Source organism: Sorghum bicolor, chromosome 7 (assembly GCF_000003195.3).
Source record: "Sorghum bicolor cultivar BTx623 chromosome 7, Sorghum_bicolor_NCBIv3, whole genome shotgun sequence".
Taxonomy (NCBI): Eukaryota; Viridiplantae; Streptophyta; class Magnoliopsida; order Poales; family Poaceae; genus Sorghum; species Sorghum bicolor.
Window position 1 is genome coordinate 23,613,794 of NC_012876.2, and position 19,285 is coordinate 23,633,078.

The following is a 19,285-nucleotide window of genomic DNA, read 5'->3' on the forward strand; positions in this document are numbered from 1 at the left end:
ATGCATCCGGGGCTTGCCTTGGTTGCAGGGCAGAGGGGGACCCTCGGAGACTTCCCAAGTCTCGGATCCGACTTCCTCGAACGGAGCACCGACCTCGGGGTTCGGTTCAACGGGCGCTCCTTCGGTCACGGACACTATACGCAAAATGATGAATGCTCATGATATGCGTATGACAAATATGCAAGAAGGACCAAGTCGAGTACAACTTGCCTTCTCGGTGCAACACAGAGTAAATATTAATTAAAGTTGTTTATCAACTTAGTATTTTTACCCAAAAGGTTGCATCTGTAAATTAAGACTTCTCTTAATCCATAATTATCTTAAATTAGTTAATTATTAATCCTATTTACCTTAATTAATTCTTAATTAACTACTAATGACAGTAATTAAGCATTAAGGCTAAATAATAATAAAATGCCAAAGGTCATTAGGGTTAATGACCTCAGGTCATCACACAATCCTAAAATCACTCAACCCTAATCATGAGGCTTTAATTAATTATTGTTTAATTATTTTGGAATTATTACTTAAGTACTAAATAAGGGTTTATTAATATTTTAATCAAATATTATCCAAATGCCACCAAATTTTGTGTGGAGCCAGGGAATAATATTCAGAGGCTCCCCACAATTTTTGGTGATTTTTGGACATACAAATAAATTATTAAAAATCATACAAGTTTTATTTGCTAATTAAAAGGGCAAATTTTTACAGACATGTAAACTACCAGAAAACAGAATCCACTATTTTTCTTGTGTTCTACCCACTTCATGGAACCTATACAAAAACTTTTATTATTTTTGGATTAGCACACAATTTATTACATAATTTCAAACATCAAACAAAAATTGCATAAAAAGAAAAAGAAAAAGATCTTTGCACAGTGGGCGGCCTGGATCTTGGCCCGCAGGCCGGCCCATGCGCGCTCGGCCCACAACCGCGCTGCGCGCGCTGCCCCCCTCTCTCTGAGCGGTCACTGACGAGCGGGTCCCGCTCGTCAGGCCCTCTCTACGGGACGCTGACGGGGCGACCCCACCCGTCAGCTGCGTCCTCGCCGCGCACGGCGGTTCGGCCACGGCTCCGGCCGCCGTTGGCGAGGGTCTCGGCCGGAGTGCGCGTGCGCATCGGCTTCACTTCAACTTCGCGACACTGAGGACACCCCCTACCCACGCTCTACCCTACTCCCTCCACCTCGGTCACGAGAAGGGCGGGCAGCCGCCATGGCCGACCCTCGGCCGGCCGCTAGGGCCCGGTAGAGTGCAAGCCGACGGTCGAGCGAGCTTCCATAGGGGTTGGGGAGGGTGGTGCTCATGCTGCAAGGCTCGGAGAAGCAGCTGAAGCCGCTGGCGACGGAAGCAGTGTCGTCGGGCGGGAGCTCTGGCTCCGGCAAGCTTGTTCCAGCGATCCTGCTCACATTCAAGGAGAAGGAGCGAGAGCATGAGCAACCAGGGCACGGAAGGAACTTGAAACAGTCGCCAGCGGGGTGTGATACTCACTAGAACACCGTGGCCACGGGAAGAGCTCCGCGGCGGCGGTCTCGACCGGAGTTGGAGAAGAGGGAGGAGCTCGGGCGTTTGAGGGGGTTAGAGAGGGAGCTTGGGGGTGCACTGGGTCCGCACGAAGGTGACGAAGACGCTGGGTTGCTCAATTTGGCTCGGGAAGGAGTGGTTATGGTGAATTGAAGAGGGGAGCTCGTCGGGGTTCTCTGGCTCAGGGCGGAGGAAACGCGCGGCGGCGCCCACGCTGGTGCTCAAAGGGGAGAAGGAGATGAGCCAAGGGCGTCCACGTTGCCTGGCGACGCAGGCAAGCAGGCAGCTGCGTGCCCGCACGGGCGCTCGCGGTGCTGCGCGCACGGCGGCCGCGTTGGACAGGGAGCCGGTGATCCCTATCGGGTCACTGTAGCAGACCCTTATCCCCTCTTTTCTGAACTTTGTGAAATTCAGCCGAAATTTGAACTGGAGTCAAATTTGTGTCAAAACAAAAGTTGTTCCAAATTTTATAAGCTACAAAACATCTTTCGGTGACCAGAGCTGATTTTGAGTGTAACAGGGTGAATTTGGCCAAAACAGTTTGGAAATCAAAATTCAATTTGAGAGGATTCAAATTTTTGACTTGGGGCAGATTAGAATTTCCAAAATTACTTTTGTTTTTCCTAAACAACTTGAAAAACTCCCAACATGAAAGTTGCTCAACTTTTTGTGCTCTAATACTTTCATGTTGACCACTTTGCAAAATTCCAAATGGATTTTGAATTTGGAGGCTTAATTTGGAAAAGGGGACACTTTTCGGAAATCTGTATTTTCAAAATTACTTTGAATTTTGTATTGAAGCTTCAAAAACTCAAAACATCAAAGTTGTACATCTTGCCAAGAGCTACAACTTTGCTTTTGAACTCAACCCCAAACTTTGCTTAGTTTTTGACTTATGGAAAAGGGGGCAAATCTAGGATCTAGGAATCAGGGTTTTCCCCCCCTTAGCTTTTCGGAAAAAAAAATTCCACCCTAGGATTTTAGCAACCACACAAGCATCAACATTCCACATAAACACACTCTACCTCCCTAAGCTCAAGCAATAAAAATAAACTTGTTTTAAGTTGATGCATACAAATATGCTTTAACAACTATGCTTTGCAATGCTTATGATGACATGATCCGTTTTTAGTAACCGTAACATCGGAGATGTTACAGCCCTTCCCCCTTAAAGAAATCTCGTCCCTGAGATTTAAAACCTTAGGGTAAGTAATGGAAAAGGAAATTTGTCAAAACTCTTTCATCTTCAACTTTTCCATAAGGCAAGAAGTTGAGGAAAATACTTCATTATAAGCATATATGTACATTGAGTGCATGGCTCTGGTGACTCTTTTCCTTCACTAGAGTACACTCTCTATTTATCACGTGTTGTCCTGAAGAGAAGCGTGGAATTCAGGAAAATTCTCTAACAAGTAATCTTCAGATTCCCAGGTGGCTTCCTCTTCAGAGTGCTGGCTCCATTGTATCTTGTACCATTTGGTGGTTGTTCTTCGAGTAACTCTATCTTTCTGATCCAGTACTCGGATAGGATATTCCGAATAAGTTAGATCTGGTTCAAGTTCTACATCTTCAATATCTTGAACTTGGTCTGGTACCCGAAGACACTTTTTCAGTTGAGACACATGGAACACATTATGCACCCCGGATAATCGTTCAGGCAGTTTAAGGCGGTAAGCGACCTGTCCACATCGGTCAATGATTGGAAATGGACCAATGTAACGAGGCGCTAACTTGCCTTTAACACCAAAACGATTTACTCCTTTCATTGGGGATACTTTCAAATACACATGATCACCTTTGGCAAACTTTAATGGTCGACGTCTTTTATCAGCATAACTTTTCTGTCGAGACTGAGCAACTTTCAAGTTATTTTGGATTTGTTTCACTTTGTTCTCAGTCTCTTTCACTAAGTCAACTCCGAAGAACCATCTTTCTCCAGGTTCCGACCAGTGTAACGGAGTTCGACATCGGCGACCATACAGTGCCTCAAAAGGAGCCATCTTGATACTCTCTTGGTAGCTATTATTGTAAGAAAATTCTGCTAGAGGCAAGCAGTCATCCCATTTATCTGGAAAATTCAGGGCACAAGATATTAGTAGATCTTCTAGGGTTTGATTCACCCTTTCAGTTTGCCCACCGGTTTGAGGGTGGTAGGCGGTGCTGTATAAAAGTTTAGTGCCCAGGGACTCGTGTAAACATTTCCAGAATTGGGAGACAAATTGTGTGCCTCTATCTGACACTATTGTCTTTGGCACCCCATGCAGACTTAGGATACGGTCGAAATAAATCTTAGCATAGGTGGAGGCAGGATACAATAGCTTTACCGGCAGAAAATGTGCTGTTTTGGTGAGACGATCTACTATGACCCAAATGGAATCAAAGCCCTTGGCCGTCTTGGGCAATCCTACTATGAAATCCATACTTATGTCATCCCATTTCCATGCGGGGATAGGCAAAGGTTGCAACTCCCCAGCGGACTTGAGATGAATAGCTTTGACCTTTCGATAGGTGTCACATTGGGCCACATAGCGAGCTATCTCTATCTTCATTTTTGTCCACCAAAACCTTTGCTTTAGGTCCTGATACATCTTGTTGCTTCCCGGATGAATAGAATACCTCGTGGTATGAGCTTCATCTAGGATTTGTTGACGTAGCTCAGGTACCTTTGGAACCACTAACCGGTTTTTGAACCAGATTACTCCCGCATCATCCACCTTAAAGTCTGTGGGTACTCTATTAGAAATCTTCTCTTTAAGATGTCTCATGCCTTTGTTTTCTTTTTGTGCCTTTATGATTTGAGCTTCGAGATTGAAATCGATCTTTAGATTGGTAAGGCTTCCTTGGGAAATCATTTCTATTCCCAAGTTCTCTAGCTCTTGGCACAAAGTTATGTCTCTAGGCATCACTGTTACACAATTGCAGTGAGCCTTACGACTGAGGGCATCAACTACTACATTTGCCTTGCCAGGGTGATAATGCACCTCAAGGTCGTAATCTTTAATTAATTCTAGCCACCTTCGCTGGCGCATATTAAGCTCAGCTTGAGTAAAGATATACTTCAAGCTTTTATGATCTGTATATAGATGACATGTGTTCCCCAACAGATAATGACGCCAGATCTTTAATGCATGTACCACGGCGGCTAGTTCAAGATCATGGGTCGGGTAATTCTCTTCATGGGGTTTGAGTTGTCTAGAAGCATATGCAATTACGCGACCCTCCTGCATTAGCACACAGCCTATCCCGATCCCTGATGCATCACAATATACATCAAAGGGTTTTTCAATATCTGGCTGGGCTAAGACAGGTGCAGTTGTCAACAACCTTTTCAGAGTCTGAAAGGCTTGCTCACATTGGGGTGACCAAACAAACTTAGTTTGATTTTTGAGCAAGGTTGTGATTGGTTTGGCGACTCTGGAAAAGTCCGGGATAAAACGACGGTAATATCCCGCCATACCCAGAAAACTACGGACCTCATGTACCGTAGTCGGGGGTTTCCAATTCAACACGTCTTCTACCTTGCCTGGGTCTACAGCGACTCCCTCCGCTGATAATACATGACCCAGGAAATGGACTTTGTCCAGCCAGAACTCACATTTGCTGAACTTGGCGTATAGCTGATGTTCCCTGAGACGAGTCAGCACGACCCTCAAATGTTCAGCATGTTCTTTCTTAGTTTTGGAGTAAATCAAAATGTCATCAATAAAGACTACAACAAATTTATCTAGTTCTGGCATGAAGACAGAGTTCATCAGGTACATGAAATGGGCCGGTGCATTGGTCAACCCAAAGGACATCACCAAGTATTCATATAGCCCGTAACGGGTTGTAAAAGCTGTCTTGGGCACATCTTCCGGCCTAATTTTAATTTGGTGGTACCCTGATCTCAAGTCAATTTTTGAGAATACTTTGGCCCCAGCTAGCTGGTCAAACAATAAGTCAATGCGGGGCAATGGGTACTTGTTCTTAATCGTCACCTCATTTAGGGGACGATAGTCGACACATAGCCTTAATGTCTGATCTTTCTTTTTCACAAACAAGGCTGGGCAACCCCATGGAGAAGAACTAGGCTGAATAAAACCTTTCTGCAACAACTCTTGTAATTGGGTTTTTAATTCGGCCAGCTCTTTCGGTGCCATTCTGTAGGCCCTTCGAGATATTGGGGTTGTTCCTGGTTTCAATTCTATATTGAATTGTACATCCCGGTCCGGAGGCAGACCTGGTAAGTCTTCAGGAAATACATCCGGAAAATCTCGAACTACCGGAATATCTTCGACTTCAGACACATTAGCGGCATGAACTTGCCCAATTGTCCGCTTGGGAGTAACTAATTGAATTAGCAAATAAGAATTCTCATTGGGCAATGGGATTTTAATGGTTTGATGCAAAGTGTCTAGCACAACCCCTCGTTGCGCCATCCAGTTCATGCCCAAGATGACATCAATTTCTTGGTCCTTAAGAACAATCATGCTAGTAGGAAAATTATGCCCACCAAATTCGATGGGTACTTGGTGAACCATTTCTTTGGACATCAGCCGTCCTCCTGGCGACTGTATATAAAAATGATCTTGTGTTTCCCCAATGGGTATGCCATGCTTTAACACAAAGGTGCGATTAATGAATGTATGAGATGCACCAGAATCGAAGAGCATTAAAGCAGGATGTTTCGCGACAGGAAACGTACCCATCATCACTGGTTCACCCTCTGGAATCGTCTCCACTTTAGTATGGAAGACTCGCCCTGTCTTCTTTACCGGTCTACCTTTCTGTACCTGTTGCCCTTTCTGAGCCCCAGTCCTGAACTGACTTGGCTGGGGTTGGCCCATAGGTGGCCTTTGAAAGGTAGGGTTGGTTTGACGGGGAAAAGGGCACTCTTTAGAGAAATGCCCAGGCTTACCACAATTGAAGCAAGGGTAATTGTGGCTGGGCGAAGCAGTAGGGCGAACACCCGGGGCGTTCGGCTGGCGTGGTGCGAAAGCGATGGCAGTAGGTCGAGAGTATACCTGCGGCCCAGGTCTATACTGTGGAGGGGAGAAAGGACCACGATAAGGTGACGGCGCTTGGAAACGTCCGTGGCCCTGTGGATGATAAATGATTCTCTGGCGCTTTTGACCGCGACCAGAGAAAGAAGAGGAAGCAGCCTTCTTCTTGGCTTCCTTGTGTTTCCTATTCTTTTCCTCTGAGGCGATAGCAATATTTACCGCCTCATAGAAAGTAGCATTTTGGCACGTGGTCATCATGGTGTGAAGTTTAGTATTTAGACCACGCATGAAACAGGCTTTCTTCTTTCTGTCAGTGTTCACATGATCCGTGGCATATTGAGAGAGATGATTAAACCTTGCCACGTACTCCATAACACTTTTATCGCCTTGCTGCAAGGCGAGAAACTCTTCGGCCTTCATGGCCATGAGCCCTTCGGGGATGTAGTGGGCGCGAAACGCGTCCCTAAACTCGGTCCAGGTAACCTGGTGACCAGGAGCTTGGATAGCTAAGAAGTTCTCCCACCAGGCACCTGCAGCTCCCCGAAGCTGCTGGGCTGCAAACAGGGGCTTCTGAGTTTCTGAACACTGAATCAAACTGAACTTATGCTCCATGGTTCAGAGCCAGTCATCCGCTTCTAAAGGCTCATCGGCCTTAGCGAACACCGGGGGCCTGGTCTCGGTAAAGTCCACATACCGAGTCTCTCCGTCCCCGTTGCGCGATGCCCTGAAGTTTGGAGCAGGGTGTGGTTGACGCTGTGCTAGCTCGCGCAGTAAGCGAGCGTTATCAGTTGTGGCACTTAGCAGAACAGCAATGGCGTCAGCCAAAGAAGGTGGAGCAGGTGGAGGGTTGGGGATATCATCCCTTCCGTGGGATGTCCCAGCTCCCTCAGATCCGCGAGTACGCATCGGCATCTGTTACAAGAGTTGTAGATACCTGTTACCATGTGAAATTCATAACACAGAACATATCTTACATTCTTCCATTCACTTATTAAACATTAGTTCAACACACCAAGAGTAAACAGGTACAACTTCTCAAACCGAAAGAGAACTTATATTACAAACCCGAACCCCACTACGGCAAGCTAGAACTCCTACTACGACGTTGCCCATGGTTTCACCGAACTAATCGGTGTGGCCAGAGCTGTAGCCCGGGTCGTCATTGCCATCATCCTGATTACCCCCTGGGTTGTGGTCATCGGGGTCGGACTCCTCTTCATCACTGAGGCCTGGATCAGGTTCCCCATCGTCTGCCAACTCGCCATCCGTATCCATTTCTCCTTCGCCGGGAGGTGGGTGGAGTTGATGATACAGATCAAATGCAATATCACGATATTGCATAGCCAGGTCATTGACTGTATCTAAGTGATGTGCCAGCTCCAGTTTCTCCAGCTGGAGCTGGTCCTCTCGTTGCCACGCGACATCCCGTTGTGCGGTGACCGTGGCCGCCATCTTCACGTACAAATCCTTAAGATACCTGGCCTTGCCCAACTTTGCGTTCATCCTAGTTAGCTCATGCCTGTGTGTGCTCCTAGCTTCTTCCTCTCGGGCAATGGCTGCATTCCGCTCCTCCACCATCCGGGACAACATAGCCTCACAGTTCTCTATAGCTTGTTTTTCTTTGGCCAGTTGAGCTTTAAGTTTGCCAATCTCCATAACATTGTACATTCTCTCTCTCATCACCTCAGTCAACTCGGCGGACAACCTGTCCACCTCCTGCTGAGGCGGCGAACGGCTACTACTGGCTTGATCACTGCGTGGAGCTAGCTGATGTCGGGGAACTCCTTTTGGACCAGTCCGCTTACGCGGGGTCTGCTTCTGACGAGCCATCCTGTAGAGGGTAAGTTTAGATCAGTAAGAAAGACCTTAAAGGTTAGCAAGAATAGGATTGATTCTATTCACCCAACCCAAACAAGGAGGAAGGAACTTAACCAGTTAATACATCATGATGCATGCACGAACTTACGATTCCTACTAACAATTCGTAACGATATTACTTTAAACTTTTACAACATAGGGCAATACTTTATGTTGCTCCTCCATACCACTTCCAAAAATTCTAAGAAAGCCTATAGATAGGGGTAGGTTAGGACTAAGCACTTGGACTCAAAATAGGCAGGTTCATAGTATTAGATCCAAACGAATTTTGAAGTTTTTCAATAGTTACAGCAGTCATCTTAGCAACGAATGCTCTGATACCAGCTGTGGCAGAACCCCCTAAGTGTTTGGGCCCACCGGCACCCGCCATTGTCCTAAGGACCTCTGACGGTGATGCCGGGAGTCCTCCCACCTTAGAAGTCCGATGAGCATCGCTGGACGCTCATTCCACTGCTACCTGTGGCGTATCAAGCTGTCTCGTTCTGACCACTAGCAATGGTCAAGCAACGAGAACTGCTTCTTCTCGCCCTTACAGGATAGCAAGTGGCCACCTTAACACCAGGATCATTCGTTGCGAAGATAAAGCAGTAACTCAAACGACATAAGACTAAAATAATATTTCAGAGTAAAACAGCGGAAGTATTACATAACTTAATTTACAAAAGGAATTCTTCCAAATAGTAGAGTGTTATTACAAGCCTGGTCCAGCGGAGCAACTGAAACTTTAGTACAGACAGTACAAATTTACAGACCCTGCCCATGGGTCACGCTCATTCTTCTTCGTCGTCAACTTCGACGACGGTCACACAGCAGGGTCCGAAACAAGTCGGCTCCTGCGCTTCACCTGCAACAGGGGTATTGAAACCCTGAGTACGGGAGTACTCAACAAGACTTACCCGATGGGAAAAGAGGAGAACTTAGGGATGCAGGCTTAGGGTAGACAAGGGGTGGCTGAGCAAGGAGTCAAAGTGTTTTGTGTAAAAAGCTTACTAATAGTGCATCCTTATTTTCAAGTTTTACCCACGAATTCCTCCCTCGCAGAGGCCGAGGAGTTCGAGGATAGTTTAACTAGTTGTACCCCACAGACGAATCCGTGAGTTCCTAATCCTAACGTCAAGTATTATTTATCGATGGCCATAGCTTCATGTCGCTATGAGTCCGGGAATTGGGATCCGAACCTCATGAGACATTTTCCTCTTTCTCATTTTATCATTCAGTTGCTTATTTAACTACGATGAGGGTCGAAGGAATTGAGTCTCCCAATCGGGGAGCAACGACGATTCGAATCGCTTAGCAATCCAGCTGGAGTTCCTAACCACCCGACATATGTAGAACCAAATCTTGCATATATCAACCCAAGTCTAGCTCTCCCCAAATTTGACCAGGTTCGCGGCACCCGAGAGCACAGTACCCCACCATCCTACAGCCGATCTAGATGTTTTCCGGTCATCTCAGATCCGTAAGGTGGGCACACGTTACTCTCGCCATCTTTCCACTCCCAGTGCGCGAGTAGCTGTTCGCGTCGAGGGATCACAAGACCGGGCTTATCGAGGGCAAGTGGCTAGTACTATAAATTCTCAACCCAGCAGGCCATCAACGGAACGGTCCTTAATCGACACAGTTGGAGACACTACTTTAAGACTCCATTCTTAAAGCAAGTCCACCCACCGGTCTCAAATTGAAACATCATTGATCATAAGTGTATTCCACAACAACCCTTCAAACTTTGCTTGAAAACCTATCTAGTAGCAGGGCTAAGCATCGCTACGCAGTTTTAATATAAAACAGGTGTCAAGGACAGGATAATAGATATCAAGGTAGTAAATGCAGCAAGTAGGTTAACCCAATTCTCAACTACCTAATGCAGCATTTTCAATTCATAAGTGATAAAAGATTTAAAACATCCAAGGAGGGGTTAATGCATCCGGGGCTTGCCTTGGTTGCAGGGCAGAGGGGGACCCTCGGAGACTTCCCAAGTCTCGGATCCGACTTCCTCGAACGGAGCACCGACCTCGGGGTTCGGTTCAACGGGCGCTCCTTCGGTCACGGACACTATACGCAAAATGATGAATGCTCATGATATGCGTATGACAAATATGCAAGAAGGACCAAGTCGAGTACAACTTGCCTTCTCGGTGCAACACAGAGTAAATATTAATTAAAGTTGTTTATCAACTTAGTATTTTTACCCAAAAGGTTGCATCTGTAAATTAAGACTTCTCTTAATCCATAATTATCTTAAATTAGTTAATTATTAATCCTATTTACCTTAATTAATTCTTAATTAACTACTAATGACAGTAATTAAGCATTAAGGCTAAATAATAATAAAATGCCAAAGGTCATTAGGGTTAATGACCTCAGGTCATCACACAATCCTAAAATCACTCAACCCTAATCATGAGGATTTAATTAATTATTGTTTAATTATTTTGGAATTATTACTTAAGTACTAAATAAGGGTTTATTAATATTTTAATCAAACATTATCCAAATGCCACCAAATTTTGTGTGGAGCCAGGGAATAATATTCAGAGGCTCCCCACAATTTTTGGTGATTTTTGGACATACAAATAAATTATTAAAAATCATAAAAGTTTTATTTGCTAATTAAAAGGGCAAATTTTTACAGACATGTAAACTACCAGAAAACAGAATCCACTATTTTTCTTGTGTTCTACCCACTTCATGGAACCTATACAAAAACTTTTATTATTTTTGGATTAGCACACAATTTATTACATAATTTCAAACATCAAACAAAAATTGCATAAAAAGAAAAAGAAAAAGATCTTTGCACAGTGGGCGGCCTGGATCTTGGCCCGCAGGCCGGCCCATGCGCGCTCGGCCCACAACCGCGCTGCGCGCGCTGCCCCCCTCTCTCTGAGCGGTCACTGACGAGCGGGTCCCGCTCGTCAGGCCCTCTCTACGGGACGCTGACGGGGCGACCCCACCCGTCAGCTGCGTCCTCACCGCGCACGGCGGTTCGGCCACGGCTCCGGCCGCCGTTGGCGAGGGTCTCGGCCGGAGTGCGCGTGCGCATCGGCTTCACTTCAACTTCGCGACACTGAGGACACCCCCTACCCACGCTCTACCCTACTCCCTCCACCTCGGTCACGAGAAGGGCGGGCAGCCGCCATGGCCGACCCTCGGCCGGCCGCTAGGGCCCGGTAGAGTGCAAGCCGACGGTCGAGCGAGCTTCCATAGGGGTTGGGGAGGGTGGTGCTCACGCTGCAAGGCTCGGAGAAGCAGCTGAAGCCGCTGGTGACGGAAGCAGTGTCGTCGGGCGGGAGCTCTGGCTCCGACAACCTTGTTCCAGCGATCCTGCTCACATTCAAGGAGAAGGAGCGAGAGCATGAGCAACCAGGGCACGGAAGGAACTTGAAACAGTTGCCAGCGGGGTGTGATACTCACTAGAACACCGTGGCCACGGGAAGAGCTCCGCGGCGGCGGTCTCGACCGGAGTTGGAGAAGAGGGAGGAGCTCGGGCGTTTGAGGGGGTTAGAGAGGGAGCTTGGGGGTGCACTGGGTCCGCACGAAGGTGACGAAGACGCTGGGTTGCTCAATTTGGCTCGGGAAGGAGTGGTTATGGTGAATTGAAGAGGGGAGCTCGTCGGGGTTCTCTGGCTCAGGGCGGAGGAAACGTGCGGCGGCGCCCACGCTGGTGCTCAAAGGGGAGAAGGAGATGAGCCAAGGGCGTCCACGTTGCCTGGCGACGCAGGCAAGCAGGCAGCTGCGTGCCCGCACGGGCGCTCGCGGTGCTGCGCGCACGGCGGCCGCGTTGGACAGGGAGCCGGTGATCCCTATCGGGTCACTGTAGCAGACCCTTATCCCCTCTTTTCTGAACTTTGTGAAATTCAGCCGAAATTTGAACTGGAGTCAAATTTGTGTCAAAACAAAAGTTGTTCCAAATTTTATAAGCTACAAAACATGTTTCGGTGACCAGAGCTGATTTTGAGTGTAACAGGGTGAATTTGGCCAAAACAGTTTGGAAATCAAAATTCAATTTGAGAGGATTCAAATTTTTGACTTGGGGCAGATTAGAATTTCCAAAATTACTTTTGTTTTTCCTAAACAACTTGAAAAACTCCCAACATGAAAGTTGCTCAACATTTTGTGCTCTACCACTTTCATGTTGACCACTTTTCAAAATTCCAAATGGATTTTGAATTTGGAGGCTTAATTTGGAAAAGGGGACACTTTTCGGAAATCTGTATTTTCAAAATTACTTTGAATTTTGTATTGAAGCTTCAAAAACTCAAAACACCAAAGTTGTACATCTTTCCAAGAGCTACAACTTTGCTTTTGAACTCAACCCCAAACTTTGCTTAGTTTTTGACTTATGCAAAAGGGGGCAAATCTAGGATCCAGGAATCAGGGTTTTCCCCCCCTTAGCTTTTCGGAAAAAAAAATTTCCACCCTAGGATTTTAGCAACCACACAAGCATCAACATTCCACATAAACACACTCTACCTCCCTAAGCTCAAGCAATAAAAATAAACTTGTTTTAAGTTGATGCATACAAATATGCTTTAACAACTATGCTTTGCAATGCTTATGATGACATGATCTGTTTTTAGTAACCGTAACATCGGAGATGTTACATTCTTAAGGGTCAGCAATTCTTATGAAGTCCAATGGGGTGAAAGGAAGCTAGCCCAATGCATCAGGCTATCTATCGCCGATATGCACAGGAACGAATCGCTGTTGATAGCTGAGTCTCATTTTTGGTCAGATACCCTTAATGCCTTTGTCTTTGGCCACGGCCCTGTTTCTCCCACTCTTGCCGATGTAGCTATGCTCACTGGTCTGGACGTGTCTTCTGCCGATAGCACCCACTTCTTTGATGTCGCTCCTAGTGCCAAAGTGGAGACTCGCACTATCGGCGGTTGGTCAGGATATATTCAGAAGTACCGTGGGAAGGGGCCTGTCACCATAAAGGAACAAACCACCTTTCTGAACATGTGGCTGGATAAGTTTGTATTCTGTGGTCGATCGGCAGGACCGACTTCTGTCTATCTATCGGCAGCAGAGAGACTGGCTAACGGTGGCCAATTTCCTCTCGGCCGATACTTGCTTGGCGCTGCTTACCATCTTCTCCATCAGGTAGCCCAGAAACTCCTGCTTGGTCAGTCTATCGGCAACTTGGGAGGCCCCTGGTGGTTTATTAACATGTGGCTCAATCTGCATTTGCATAAGCGCCTTGACTTCAACTTGTTCACACAGCATTTCCCAAGAGATATAGCCGAAAATCATGTGTTGGGCAAAGAGGAATCGGCAACATGTGCCCCCCTGAACTTTGGCGAAGCTGCCATAGTTCTACCTGGTTCAGGGAGTAATCTGGATCAGATCGGCCGATTCTTCCAGACTCTGTATGAGGGATTGGCCAGAGATGAACGACCATGGTTGGCTTATGATGACCCAGACAGTATGCTCCCTCTAACCTTCAATCCATTTGATGAAGCTCTTGACAGGGATAATGAGGTGATGATGGCAATTGTGACTCCCAGAGTCATACCAGTGAATTTCTTTGGTAGCACCAAAACCTCTCCCCAAACCTATGAATTTTACAATCCATCGGCATTAGCTCGTCAGCTAGCTTTCGGCCAGTTGCCGATTGCACTTCCTTATGCCGATGTGATAAAACCCAGAGAACCCATCACCAACTTTCTTGAGTGGATTCGAGTAGCCCAACTACCACCAAATGCCGATACAGATATAGATCTGTCAGAATGGGTTCCAGCTGCCTTTATTACAAGCTATGGTGGGCAGAATGGAAAGAGCATCTATTCTGCAGATCGGTACTCTCATACCGCGGCATGATCGACCTCGAATACGAAGTCCCCGATGACACCATAAGTATTTCAAATCGATGTTTCATTTTTTCAACACTATTTCCATCGGTAGTTTACTCTTGTATTCCTTTTGCAGGTTGACAACATCGCCCCATCGGTCAGCAAGAGTGGCAAACCGATCGACTTGTTTCCATCAGGCCCGATCTCCTCAATCGGCCACAATGCTCCCACTCTGGCTTCCGTCGTGCATCGGGGTGTGCGCCTCAGGAAAGTCACCACCAAGAGAACTCAGACATCACCTACGGTAGCTGCTTCCGCTCTGGCGCAGGCTTTCAAGGCAATTTGTCAAATCTTTTTCTTTTACACTGACCATTTTTATATCGGCTATATCTGTGCTTATAAATCCCTTTTCGTTGTTGCAGCAAACCGGTGCATCGGAAAAAGCCAAGCGTCAAAGTGCCGATGCCCCCCAGTCTAGCCAGCCAAAGAGAAAGGGCACCAAAGGTGCTAAGGCTGGAACAAAGCACCAGAAAGTGGCAACTCCCCCTCCTCCTCCGATATCTCCAATTCCGTTGGAGTCTTCTCCTTCTTCTCTAGAAGTCCAGACACAGCAAGCACCGTCTCCCCAACCAATGCAGGAAGCACCACAGATGGAAGAACTCCAGCAAGAAGAACCTCAGTCAGAAGCACCCCAATCAGAAGATGTACCGGCCGACGTAGGCGATCAAACTACCGATCCAGCAGGCTCAATCATACTATCGGTAGTTTCCTCACTTCAGACAAGTATTATTCCTCCTCAAGGTAATGTACTCTCCTCAAAATTACTGTCGATGAGCTTTTTCTTTTCGATCTTGTAACCTTTTCTGTTAACTTTCAGCTGACATTGTTCCATCGGCAACACTTGCCGATCAACCTGTAGCTCCATCGGTATCCTTGGCCGATCAACCTGCAGTTTCATCAGCACTTCCCAGTCAAAGGCAAGAGATCGCCTTGAAGCAAGTAAGTCATCCAATCTTCCACCAATATCGTCTGCCGAAGCTTTGACCATAAAATGACTTATTTCATCCTCACTTTCAGGAACAAGATTCTCCCGATAGCTTATTCTCCTTGGCCATCGATATCTCCGAAGAAGAAGGTGAGGAAGCAAGCTCCTCTCGGGCAGTTGGGACTGTATCGGTAGAAACCAGGGCTAAGCTGGAAGAGCTATCGGCCATACTCCATCAAGACACAGCTCAACTGGTCAACGATTCTGACCCAGCCAAGGCCCTGTTCAAGACCCTTAGAGGCCAAATTCCTGCCGACGCTGAAGAAACCCTCTTTCAGGCTGCACACCTAGAAAGCCGCCAGCTGCAGTACCAGAGAGCCACTCGACGCCTTGCCGATAGAGCTGCTCAAGTCCAGCTTTCTGAGGAGATGATGAAAGAAAAACTCTTAGCCGATGAGAAGCACAAGAACATCGGCACTTTAAAGTCCTCAGGTGACGCACTGAAGCAGAAAGTCTCTGATCTATCGAAAAAAGGGAAGCCCTGCTGGCCGAACTCAAGCAAGTAGAGGATGCTCTGTCTCAGGCCCAGCAAGAAGAGAGCCAACTGCCAGAGACCATCAAGCACCTCGAGCAAGAATGAAATGCCTACGGTCGCAAAGCGCTGCAGTTGAAGAAGAAGCTGAAGCCGATAGAAGGTTCTGCCGATGATGATACCAAAGAGATAGAAACAGCCAATCAGATCCGGCTGCGCGCCATATCGGCAATCCAAGCGCTGCTGAACATCTGAAGCTCTCATCGGCAACACACCTTTGCTCTTCTGCATTTCAGCTTTCTTAATGTCTTAGTCTAGCCGATAGGACTGTTATCGGCATCTTTTGAAACATTAAGTCCATCCCCAGATACACTTTAATCCAACCGATAGGAGTGTTATCGGCATTTAAACTTTTATGCATCGACCCATATGCTGAGGTAGTACTTCTTTAAATATTTGCCATTTAATGCTCTGGGAAATTCAACTCCTTCGAGAGTTTCTAGAATATAGGCATTACCAGGAGCCGATCGACTTATCCGATGAGGACCTTCCCAATTAGGAGACCACTTTCCAAACTTTGCACTTTTAGTCCCGACTGGCAAAATTAATTTCCATACCAAATCCCCATCGGCAAACTCCTTAGCCTTCACTCTCTTATCATACCATCTAGCAACTCTCTTCTTATTTTCTTCTATACTCATTAAAGCTTTTAACCGATGCCCTGCTAGATCATCCAACTCATCGGTCATCAAAGTGGCATAATCATCGGCGGTTAACTGATCTTGAAAAGATAATCGCCTGGATCCGGCCTTAATCTCCCAAGGCAACACTGCATCATGTCCATACACCAATTGATAGGGTGACACCTTGGTTGATCCATGACAAGCCATCCGATAAGACCACAGTGCTTCATTTAACAATGTATGCCACCGCTTAGGATTTTCTTCAATCTTTCGTTTAATAAGCTTGATAATTCCTTTGTTAGATGCCTCGGCCTGCCCATTGGCTTGAGCATAATAAGGAGAAGAATTCAACAATTTAATTCCCATACCGATTGCGAATTCATCAAACTCCCCGATGTGAACATAGTGCCCTGATCGGTAGTAATTGTCTGAGGAATCCCAAATCGGTAAATAATGTGTTCTTTCACAAAATCAATCATATTGGCCGAGGTAACCTTCTTCAAAGGAATAGCTTCAACCCATTTAGTGAAATAATCAGTGGCAACCAAAATAAACTTATGCCCCTTACTAGATGGTGGATAAATCTGGCCGATCAGATCGATAGCCCATCCCCGGAACGGCCAAGGCTTTATGATAGGATTCATAGCCGATGCGGGTGCTCTTTGAATGTTACCAAACTTTTGACAACCTTGACACCCCTTGAAATATTTAAAGCAATCCTCAAGTATGGTTGGCCAAAAATATCCGTTCCTTCGAATCATCCACTTCATCTTAAAAGCTGACTGATGTGCCCCACACACTCCTTCATGGATTTCTCCCATCAAACTTCTAGCTTCATCATCACCTAAGCATTGGAGAAGAATTCCATCAATAGTTCGATAATACAATTCATCTTCGAGGAGCACATATTTGGTTGCTTGAAACCGAAGTCGTCTTTCAACTTTCTTAGATGGATCTTTTAGATAATCAATAATTTCCTTCCTCCAATCATCAGCACCAATTGCCGATATTGCATTAATCATAGGCTGATATCCTGAGGCATGCTGAGCTAACCGATTGGCGTCTTCATTATGCAATCGGGGAACATGCTCTAATCGGAAATCCATGAATTCCTTTAACAGTTGCATGCTTTTCTCGAAGTAAGTTATGAGAACTTCACTTCGGCATTCATAGCTTCCGGCCAATTGATTTATAACCAACATAGAATCCCCGAAGATTTCAACAGCATCAGCACGAACTTCTCTTAAAAACTCCAATCCCTTGATCAGAGCCTGATACTCAGCCTGATTATTCGTTGATGTAGCAACAATCGGCAAGGAAAACTCATACTTCCGCCCCTTAGGGGAAACTAATACAATGTCGATTCCTGCCCCCCGGTCACAGGTAGATCCATCAAAGAAAAGCGTCCAGGGTACAATTTCCAAGGCTTCCACTACACCGCAATGCTGAGTCACAAAATCGGCCATAATCTGCCCTTTGACTGCCTTGGCCGATTCGTAACGCAGATCGAACTCCGATAGCGCTAAAATCCATTTACCGATCCTGCCACTCATAATCGGCATGGATAGCATGTACGGGACCACGTCGTCCTTGCAAACAACAGTGCATTCGGCCGATAGCAGGTAATGCCTCAGTTTGATACACGAAAAATACAAGCATAGGCATAGTTTCTCGATGGCCGAATACCTGGTTTCAGCATCAATCAACCTCCTACTCAAGTAGTAAATTACCCTCTCTTTCCCTTCAAATTCTTGAACCAAAGCTGAACTGATAACCGTCCCATCGGTAGACAAATACAATCTGAAGGGCTTTCCTTGTTGAGGTGGAACTAGAACTGGAGGATTCACTAGATATTTCTTGATTTCATCCAAAGCCAACTGCTGCTCTTTTCCCCAAATAAATTCTTGATCGGCTTTCAATTTAAGAAGAGGACTGAAAGCACGAATCTTACCAGACAGATTGGATATAAATCTCCTGATAAAATTTACCTTGCCGATCAAGGACTGGAGCTCAGTCTTGTTGGTAGGGGCCACTATCTTATTGATGGCATCAATAGATCTTCGACTAATTTCAATCCCCCTTTGATGTACCATGAAACCAAGAAACTGCCTTGCCGATACACCAAATGCACACTTATTGGGATTCATCTTCAACCCATGCTTCCTTGTGCACTCTAACACCTTTTGTAAATCGGCAAGATGCTTTGAGAAATCCCTAGACTTAACCACCACATCATCAATATAGATCTCCACCAGCTTGCCGATGAACTCATGAAATATAAAATTCATGGCCCTTTGATAAGTAGCACCAGCATTCTTCAACCCAAAGGTCATGACTATCCATTCAAACAACCCAACATGACCAGGACATCTAAATGCGGTTTTTGGAATATCTTCCTCTGCCATGAATATTTGATTGTATCCTGCATTGCTGTCCATAAAGCTGATGACCCGATGACCAGCCGCAGCGTCAACCAACAGATCGGCAACAGGCATTGGGTATCCATCCATCGGTGTAGCTTTATTGAGATTCCTGAAATCAATGCACACTCGAAGCTTCCCATTTTTCTTGTAAACCGGAACAACATTGGAAATCCATTCGGCATACCGACACTGCCGAATAAACTTAGCTTCAATGAGTTTGGTGATTTCAGCCTTAATATCAGGTAGAATGTTAGGATTACATCGGCGAGCTGGTTGCTGATGTGGCCGAAATCCAGCCTTGATGGGTAACCGATGTTCAACAATTGATTGGTCTAAACCAGGCATCTCAGTATAATCCCAAGCAAAGCAATCTTTATATTCCTTTAACAAATTAGTTAATTGTTGCTTACACCCAGGATCTAATTTAGCACTAATAAAAGTAGGTCTAGGCTTATCACCACTACCTATATCTACCTCT